Source organism: Symphodus melops (genome assembly GCF_947650265.1).
Source record: "Symphodus melops genome assembly, chromosome: 22".
In the NCBI taxonomy this organism is placed as follows: domain Eukaryota; kingdom Metazoa; phylum Chordata; class Actinopteri; order Labriformes; family Labridae; genus Symphodus; species Symphodus melops.
Genome location: NC_136712.1, coordinates 17,788,655 through 17,799,373, shown reverse-complemented (window position 1 = coordinate 17,799,373; position 10,719 = coordinate 17,788,655).

The window sequence follows — 10,719 nt, the reverse complement described above, 5'->3', positions numbered from 1 at the left end:
CATGTTAATGAAGTCTACTGTTGGTTGAATGCTTTTGTCCTTGCTTTTTCTTTTGTTCTTCTCTCTTTGTGTGTTGCAGTTCAGTTTGTTTGCTCATTGACTTTTTATTGATAAGAGCCACAGAGCACCCCAAGGAGCTATTTAACAAACAGAAAACATTCAAATAAAACTTTAGAAGATTGAACGGTAGAAATTATAACCGGCTTACAAAACTCCACCAGCTTGGCCTGCGTGTCTATAAATTAAACTGGCTGTAAGTCACACGAGCTCCTTTGACAGCTCGCTCAGAGACTGACGGTTGAAGGTTGAAGGCAGCTCCGGCACTTTTCAGACCCGGAGGATTACAGTGTCCTTGGGGATTAATGCTGATGGAGGTCTGTGACGAACCTGATGCTCCAAAAAGCCTCTGGGACCAAACCTATGCAGCCTCCGAAGCCGTGACAGCCATAATACTGAGAGCACCACATGCTCTCTGATGTTGTAGGTCACCTTTAACAGGACAGAGGTCAAACTGTGCAAAAAACATGCCCAGTGTTTGACCTTCGTTTGCTGTGTCTAACCGTGTCATAAAGTTAAGTGTATTGGGTCACAATAAGTTTACATCACGTGCACTATTAAAGAAATGTTTTCTCTTTTTTACTAAGAAGATTCATAGCTTTCAGTCATGTGACCCCAGAGGCTTGAACACTCAGTACAGCTGCAGCAAGCACTCGTTAACATCTCTTCAAAACGACATCGGTGAGTGCTAATTAGCTCACACTGAGACCTTCGCCTGGGACAGCAAATAATCCACACTCTCCTCCTCTCTGGGTTTTCTTTCTCAGATTCAGTTCTATGGAAGCGGTTCTCTCCCCGTCAAGTAGTGCATCGATCTGAACAAAAAATGTCTTTTACTTAAAAAAACAAATAAATAAAAGTGGTTAAAACACAGAGGAGGTAACTGAGATGGATGACTTGCCCTTAGTGCTTTCTTGTCCGCTAGTTTTGCACAAATGTGTGACGTCACATGAAAGCTATGAATTGTAGATCGGTATTCCTTGTGGTGAAAACTCAACTTACACCATGAAGACGGTAAGTTGTTTCGAAACAATTTCATGCAGTCAAAGAGATTCTCAGCAGTCAGTCTAAATTTTGCATGCACAAAAAATATGAAGATCAGCAGCTAACTTAATATTAGATCTTAGACCAGAGATCTGGACAAGAGGCTTTGAAAGTTGCAGCTACAAACAGTGTTTCAGCCTAAAACTTTATATCCTCCGTCTGAGTAGTGGATGTAAATATCTCTGTGTTTGAACATGGGCAGGGCGGAGTTACACACAAACATGAGGTGTGCACTTTGGCTTAATTCAAACAAAATCCAGCATCTTCAAAAGGTGTTGTGTGAAGGTTTGAGCAAGATTTTGCGTGTGCTTTACTGGTCGGACTTTACATGACCATCACAGCTCTCCAAATACTAGATACAGCAAGAAAGAGCTGCTAAATTCTATCGCTTAACATAAATTATCATATCCTCAAGCAGCAGCATATCAGGGTGATGCTCTGTGGCTCACACTCAGAAGTACACAAATGTGCCTTCTTAACCCTTTAAAGTCCTCACCAAGAAAAAAGCAATGAAAAAATTTTTTCTTTATATTTTCTATTTCCTTGGGGCACTAATAACAACAATTAAAAAAATTTTTTTGAACAGACCCCATAGTTTTTGAAATATTGACCTCTACCAAACGGTTGAGATGTCGCTTCATGGTAAACGTGCATTTTCAATAATCTGCATAGATTTTTATGCATTTAACTGAAATAAAAGATATTTCTATGCATAGATGACTCTTTCTATGAACATGACTACATATACAACTGAAAATTATAACATACTTTCAAAATTGAATAACTTAAAACAGCCAATGTATCAAAATACATTGACAAATACAGAAAATGTAGAAAAAATAAAATAAACTGTAGACAACAGTAGAAATAAATCAAAATTGCTCAGCTATCTGGTGGTGCAACTGCACAAATGTTTTTGGATCCATTCATTTCTGGTGGTATGCTACGAAGCATTGCTGGTTTGCATTCAAACACAGGAAAACCATGGATTTCTGGCACTTCCACCTGGACAGAGGTTGCACCGTCCCCGCTTGTCACAGTGAAGTGGCAAATGCCCACAGTTGTCATACCGCACATCTGGTTGTGATTGTGAGGGTCTTGGGCAGTAGCGTTTCTTCTGAGATGGCTCGTGTGGTGGGGAGGAGGTAGATGGTCGGCCAACTTTGGATGCAGGCTTGTTGACTTGCTTCAAACTGTGCACAACTGCCAGTCGAAACCTTTTGAGAGGGATCAGCTTCTCTTTCAGTAGGCCACAGTCCCTCTTGTAGACCAGCCTGGAATTTGAGATGCACAGGTCAAGGATGTAACCAAACAGAGGAATGTACCATCGCCTTGACTTGGCTGGAGTCTTGTACAAGTGCACCAGCATGTCAGAAAGATCAATGCCTCCCATATGCTCATTCTAGGCAAGAATGAATGATGGGCATGGGATGGAGATCTTTGCATGGGCCTCCTTGCTCCACCATTTGACAGTTGAAAGAGGCTTGATCCCACATGCATTGCTGAGAAGGTTGACACATTTGTTGTCAGACCATTTCACCCCTTCAGCTGACCGGTAATCAAAAGCTCCACGACCTTTCTTCATCAGTTCTTTGTCTGTCATCAAGGAAGCAGTGCCAATGCACTTGACACCCAGACATCCAGAACTAGGGTCAGGGCTGTCCTTTATCTCTTCCAAGGAAATGGTTTTGAGGACATTTTTCCCTCTTCTCTTCTTATGGGGCGTTGGTTTGGTAGGTGTGCTTGTTGAAGCAACTTCCTCCTCATCCAGAGAGTCAAAAGAAGAATCCCCAGTCTCTTCTACTTGTGTGGGCTGATAATCAGGATCCTCTGTACAGTCATCATCATCATCACTTAGATCAGCATCAGAGTCTTGAGGATTTTCTGGTATAAGGGCCAGAAAGGTGCGCGGCCTAGCACCATAAAATGTTTTCGCATCCATCTACTATTTGCAAAAATGAAAGTGAAATACCATACTGATATATTTCATGATGAAATCACATTAAATCAACAGTAATAGTGTTTTAATTTCACAGAAATTGTAAATTATTTTTATTTTACAAAAAATTTTAATGTACCGTCTTACAACTAAAAGACAACTGAACCATTTGGTCAAGCATGTTTTTAGACAACTTTCTAAAGTCATTTCATCATATATAATGATATTATATCAAAATGTATCATATGAACATCAATTAATGATCAGAAGTTTTATTATTTTTAGCAAATAGTCCATTTTAATTACATTTGCTTAGCTTCACTACCTTTACCATAAAGCGCCAAATGAACCGTTTGGTCGAGCACGTTTTGCAAAAATTATTTGACCCTTTTTCGTCTTTCTTTTTATCATTCAAGTTACACAGTTCTGTTCAGTAACTCCTCAGGCATGATAATGTGTCAGAAAACATGAGCATACATTTGAAAATTATGGCAAAAAGAGGCCTCATGTCAGGAGTGGTTTTGCTCTAGCTAACTTCCTGTGAGGAGGCTAACTTCCTCTGCATGCTATTTCAAAACGCAGTGACATCTAGTGGACCTTTTTAGTATAACGTACCTCAACAACTGGTAGAGATGGCTGAAACAGGTGGAATTAAGTAAAACATGTTTTTCAGTAAGATATAGTGATTCAAAATGTGCTCTACCATATGGTCGACCAGAACGTTAAAGGGTTAATGTACACTTCCCAGCGAACATGTAAATAAGACTATTTTGGTGGAGCCTGGAGGCAGCTGGAGGTGGAGTCAGCTCCTCCTGGACCACATGCCTGTCGTCGAGCTGATGTGTGTGAAGTTTTGCCTGCTGAATTTTAAATTTTAAAAAACTTTAGACTGCATGAACAAACGTTTCAGTTCATGTTTAATTGGTTCAACCTCAAGGGTAAACAGCCCCAAACACATTTGAGAAGTGAAGTTTTTCAGCAAAGAGGAGCGTTAGGTGTAACACGAGTTTAGGATGTTTAACATCTCAGGTACATGCCTTCCTTAAGGGGAGTAGTTCATTCGGCATGATCTCCCTTTTCTTTGTGAGATCTCCTCAGCTGTAGGCCAGTATAACTCAGGCGACTTCATGTTTCCTGTGATCATTTAAATGCAGCAGACAAACTGGAGCAATCGCTGTTAGGCTCCTAAATCTACTTTCCCCATTATCATTTAATAGACTGCTCCCAAACTGCTTCTGCAAGGTGTTATCTCCTCAGCTCTCCCTCAGATAAATCACAGACTCTCGCCTGCTTTGGAGCACCTATAGAGTTTGCTCAGGTCACCTGGAGGCACAGAGCTCATGCAAATGCAATCGTAGGAGTCAAATCGGAAAGGAATGCAACTATAGGGCCAAAACTCTGCGTCGACACCACCACGATGCGACCCAGGGCCGATCTAACGACTTTACACCTCCCCTCAGGCTTTTAAAGGTCTGAGCTCGACAGCAGCATGTCAGCTAACTTTGTATGCGACAACAAGATGTGTGCAGGTCGGCAGAGTTATCATGTTGCCTGAATTCTATTAACATTTAGGTTCTGGTGTTGGTCGGATTTTTTGTTGAGGTTGTTTTTTTTACTCTTGAGGTTTTGTTGTTGGTTGGATGTCTGATCAGTGAGTTGCTTTCTTGTTGGGTGTTTTGTTGTTTAGTTATTGTTTTCTTGTTATTACGGGCTCCTTTTAGTGCTCTAATGAATGAAATAATAAAACTAAATTGGATCTCGAGAAGTAATAGTTTTAAGTTTGAGGAAGGGGTGCATTAAGGGTGCAAGAGAGCACCCCTTGGTGGCATCCTGCGTTATTGCACCACTTTGCTAGAACGCTCAATTAACGGGTGCAGGGGCGGAAGAGCAGATAGTGAGACAGAGGCTTATACGGTGAGATGGAGGGCGGACAATGTGTGCAACAACATACAGTACTGCCTTCTTGAATAGTAAAAATGCTCGTCTCTGCACCTGATGCTTTTATTGTGAAATGCTGAGTGCCCTACGTGACAAGACTCTCCCACCCCCTCCCCTCTGTGCTCCCTCTAAAGCCACGCCCCCTCACTTACATGCACAAGTGTCATCGGTCCAGAAGTGGACCTGGGCTCATGCTTTGAGTGTGGGCTCGTGCATGTCAGGGGTGGAGAGCGAGCAGGGAGACAGGGAGGCGTGTGATTAGTTCATCAGATTGGTACCTCATGGCAGAGATTGGTCGAAGTTTTTACAAACTGATACAGATTTTCTTCCTTCCTTTTACAGAGCACCTGAGTTATTTCATTTCCATCAGGACCTAAAATCACTTTCAACCAAAATCTTTAAAAGGCTTTCTAGAGGAAATGACCGACCCTGCCTTTAAGAACATGAATTGAAATTCTGTCTTTGTTGTTTTCTCAGAATACCGGTTAATGTTGTTAACTTCAGCTGATTATTCACTAAATAAACAGATCAACTAATATCTGTACAGTTCAGCATTGCTGTACATACTCCATACAGTACTGCCATGCAGTCTAACACTCTTCTTCATCTTCCTCTTTGGTCCCAAATCTGATTGTCTTCTTATTTCCTTCTTCCTAATCCTCATCCTAAACCCTAACCAGCACCTCTCCGCCAACACACAACATCCACTCTTTCATTAAAATTCTGAGAGTAATTTCATCACAGCCGCTCCTCCCTCCGTCCTCGTGTTGGTGCTCATCTTCAGGATCGATACAGCCAGAGGAGAGATGATAAGAAGATTTAATAATCCTCCTGATACTGTCACTCCTCTCTCCTCTCGTCTACACACAAACACAAACACAATTACCTTCCAGCGTCACGGCTCCAGTTTTGCTTTCATGCCCTCCAGTTATGACTGAATACATTACGTGACAGCTTGAAGTCGTCTCTTTTGGATATCTATGACAGATTGCTTTAGTTTGGATGCTTATGCACAACAAAATCCTGTCTGCAAAATTCATCCTGGACGTTAAAACCAGAGCAGAGAGAGCCTAAAGCCCCGTTTCCACCAAGCGGTTCAGTTTGGTTCGTCTCGGTACGGCACATTTTGCATTGTTTCCATAGACGAAAGCTGGGAAAGATTCCCAAATAACCGATCCGTACCATCCTACTTTTTGGGACCCTTCCGTTGAGGTGCCAAGAATATCGATCCGACCCTAAAAGGTGGAGCTTAACACTGCAGTCTGTTGATTGGTTGAAAGAATAGTCACTTCCTGTGTGACAGCGGCAAACAAAACCCCGCCGTGTTTAAACACACAGTCGGTTGTTGTGTTGATCTGTATTTCTCCTCGCGGCACGCAGCTTTCTTTGAAACAAAGCGTGATTGAGTTTTGTTATAAAGAGCCACATGCCAATGACAGAGTTAGCTGTTAGCGATTAGCTGCTATCATGTGATGCTATAACGTAGCTGACGCGGCACACTGCCTACCAAATATGGCACGGTTGGCTGTGGAAACGCGAATGGGACCAGGCTTTAACCAAAGCGACCATCAGACCGTACTGATCCACATCAGACCGCTGTGTGGAAACAGGGCTTTAAGGTCCAGTTGACTTGCATTCTGGGAAACGTAGGATCAGAATACCTTAGTTTCTACTGCTTCAATTTTAACATTCATCTTCTAAAGCAGCCTCTTCCTGAACAATAAAGAAGTCTAATGATAAATTGGGTGAGTGTTTTCAAAATGTCTGGAAAAACAATATCACAGAATTAAATTGCAGATATTCAAGTTGTTGTGAGATGTCAGGGTCCATTCTGCTTTTTGTTGCAAATATCCAACCCTCACGCAGCATGGAGCCGGCCTCAGAAGAAAACATTTCATGCCTCAACAGCTGCTGATGTGCTGCCGACTAAACCTCCAATAAATATTAGAAACTCGTTTTATTTATAGGTCTTTTAATCAAACCTCTAAACGCAAAAGGAGAATCTTCTAATCTGTTTAATCACACCAGACGTCTTTTATGATTTTATTTGATTTTTTTTTTTTTAGAGGTTTTGATTTCTGCGTCTGCTCCTGTGGTTAAGTTTCTGCTTCAGTTAACATCTGTACCACTATATTTCAAGTTCAGTCTGTTTAATTGAAGTGTGCCTCAGATTTGATGTGGAGTCAGCACTGAGTGCAGGTTGATGTTGATCACAGGTAGAGCAGAGCCAACATGAAAGAGAAGCACTCAGCTACAGCACTTATTAACGCTTTTATTCAACTCTGAAGTCGTGGCATTTTTCAATTAACCTCGTCAGAGGGTCTTTCACTTCTCTGCCGTGCTCGTGTACATACGTGTTTCTCTTCTCTGCTGTAGCAACAACACAAGATGAAAGTAAGACCATTTTTGCCAGAGGTGAACAGCTCTGGATGAATATTTCTGATCTGCCTTGCATTATAAAACATTATCACGAAGAGAGAGTCTGCTCTCTCTCTCACACCCACACACACTTTGGTACTCCATGGTTCAACCTTTTTCATTTTACAGTAATCTTCTCTGCCTTTTTGTCTTCATTAGATAAGACAATATTGGGAGGATAAAGTGGGGACATGCAGCCAAGGGTCGCGGTCAGACCTGAACCCACATCTGCAGCCACGAGGACTACAGCCTCTGTACATGGTGCGCACGACACATGGAATAAGAAAAAACAAACTAGAAGTAAAACAGAAAACCAAAACAAAAGCTGGGACTGTGCCAGTTTACACTTTTTCTTACTGAGACAAAATCCAAGTAAGTCTAAACACATTTCAGAGGAAGGTTTTACCAAATGTTAATGTGATTCTTCAAAATATGTACATCTGACCAAAAAAAAACTTCATGTGAGCAGCAATGAACTCTTCCTCTAAGGAGCATAAATTCATAAACAAACTCAGATGGAAACCAAGTCAGAAACATGTCTACAATACACATTAATCGGAGGTGAATAAAATATAAAACCCATCCATGCAGAGCCCGAGCACCTTGCAGGAGCCGCTGGTGTTTGGTATTCAGCGTGGAGACCCTGCTGAGTAAATGTGTTGAGGAACGGGACCCCGGGCTGATGATCCATTTCACTGCAGCGTGGGGCTGAAATCACCGAGCTCTCAGCTCTCTCCATTATCCACACATCATACATGTGAAGCCTAACAAGCAGCTGGACGGCCGACGCCACAATATACCAGAACTGATATTTTCAAATCAAATCAGATCAAAGCACCAGATGAAAACATGGAGCAGCGTTATATTCGTACAAACTGAGGAGGGAGTATGATGGAGAAAAGCTCTCACATATAAACACGGTGATTTTGAATCAATACTCAGTTTGTGTGATGACTCATACTTCGTGATGTGTCGTCTGTGAGCAACCTCGCTTCTGGCGACGTTTTTCTAAATGCATCAAATGACGAGATGGTAATGACTCTCACATTGGTGGCGCCAGATTTATTTGTGCAGCAGGAAAGTTTGCTGACAGTACAGCAAGATAACACAACACATGCGTCATCACGGAGCACACTTTGTTCACCTACTAACACCAGCCCTCAAAATGCAACGATGAGCCTCACTCATTCAGTATTCAGACAAACATCAAGATTACAGGGCTCTCTATTGGGAAGTAGCCATCTCCAACCCTGACTTACACACTTCAATGTATGTCAATAACGCTGATCACATTTTAAAATGATGAGCCTCCAGAGGCCCCTGCACCAACAGAGGGGTGACGTCACTCGGGCTTCATCCACTAATATTTACAGTTTCACAAAAAAAAAACTCAGCCCAGGATGATAAAAGCAGCAGACGACACAATTCAGAACATTGGAGTGCAGCTGCTCGGCCAAACACTAGAGGGTGGTGTTTCACCCAAACCCACTAAGTGTCCCTATGGAAAAGCTTGTGAAGGTGCTGGCAGCAGTCACAGGGGTCCTGATAGTTTCCCATGATTTTATGCACACACACAAAAAGATGTCTGCACACAATTCTGAAAACTTGAAATTCATGCATCAAAAACAGGACAAAGAGGAAGTGAAAACTCTTCTTCTCTTGAATTTGCTCTTGAAGGTTGTTTAAACCTGTAACACCGGGGTCACAGAGTAAAATAACAAACCAAAGATGATTGATATTTGCATTGTGAATTACCATATGTATATCCTGACAATTCAATGCAAATCCAAAGATTCAAAGATGTGTTTTTAAGTATGTCATTCATTTAGGCTATAGTACAGACGCATCAGACTGACATTTGTTTAGGGTTTAATTGAACGAAACGATGTCCTCTGGAGCTAAGACTGAATCACGTCACTGAAAAAAGGACATCTGCTGAAACCTCAGCTGCAAAAAATTCATTACTCAAGATCAGTCTCCTTCCAGTCGTTTTATTTGATCAGTCTTTGTTTCAAAAAACTTTGGAACATTTTGGAGGTATTAAGTAATAATAGCTGCATAGTTTATTTCATGCTGGGGTAAATGTTAAGCCTCTATTACTGACTGAGAATGTAAGTGTCACAAGAGCGGACTAGACAAGAAAATGATGGAGTATAAAAAGATTTACTGGAAGGAAACTTGTCTGATCAATCCAGCCATGAGCTTTCTGGCAATCTCCAAAATGTGACGTGTTAAATGGACTCATGCTTGTATTGTGCTTTTCTAGTCTTAGTGTTTTCTACTCAGAGATCTTTTACACCACAGGTCAAACCTACTCATTCACACACTGATGGCAGAGGCTGCTACGCAAAGTGTCCGTCGGTGTGAACTCATCCCAATATTCACATTCACACTCCGCAGATGAAGCAGAGGGAGAAACTTGGGGTTAAGCGTGTGTTGCCCAAGTACACATCCTAAAGTGGCAGCAGGAGCTGGGAATCAAACTCTCAACCGGAAACCAACTCTACCGCTGAGCCACAGCCACCCTAATAATCACTACTCCGCTCAGATTGAAGAGAAAGCCTCCACTTTGTAGGCATGAGGGAGGCATGGATTGATTTTTCATGATGTTAAACTCACAGAGATAGCTCATTGCACAACATTACGCAGTGTCTTCTCATCTGTGCCATTCAGATGTGAGAAATACAGACTGTCGTGTCTCCACTGTGTGTATGTATTCTCTTTATAACCTCTGTGGTAAATCAATAATAAATAGCAACCTTCATTAATTACGTAACTTTTTAGAGTAGAACTGCAGCTGTGAGCTCGACATCAAAATAAATCCCGTTTTCAGATGTATCATATGAAATTGCAATAACTGAGGATAGAGGTCGTTAAATGTGCATTTTTTTCCAAATGGGCCAACAAATTTAGGAGTTGTGATTAATCTCCACCTGTCCTCTGTCTCTAGAAGTCATTGCTCTCCTCCTGTTTCTCTACCAAACCCAGGAAAGGCATCCTGTGCATTTGTGAACAGCCACATATTTTACCAACTGTCTGACAGGTATGAGGCATCAGTTGCAAACTCGTAATTGCTCAAAAGATCTCGTCCTGCATTTTAATTGCGTGAGTTATGAGACATATTGCGCTGCAGCTGTATGTAGATATATGCCTCTAAAAGAAGCACGAGTTGTTGCTTCTCTGCACTGGAGTTGCAGATTGAGGTTATATCTCGTGTCCTTGACAGCCTGGATTCAGGAACGATGGGCGAAGGACGCAGGAACCTCCAGCAACAACAAAGACTAAGAGGAAGTCACTTTCCTGAGGGAGAGAAGATGACGTGG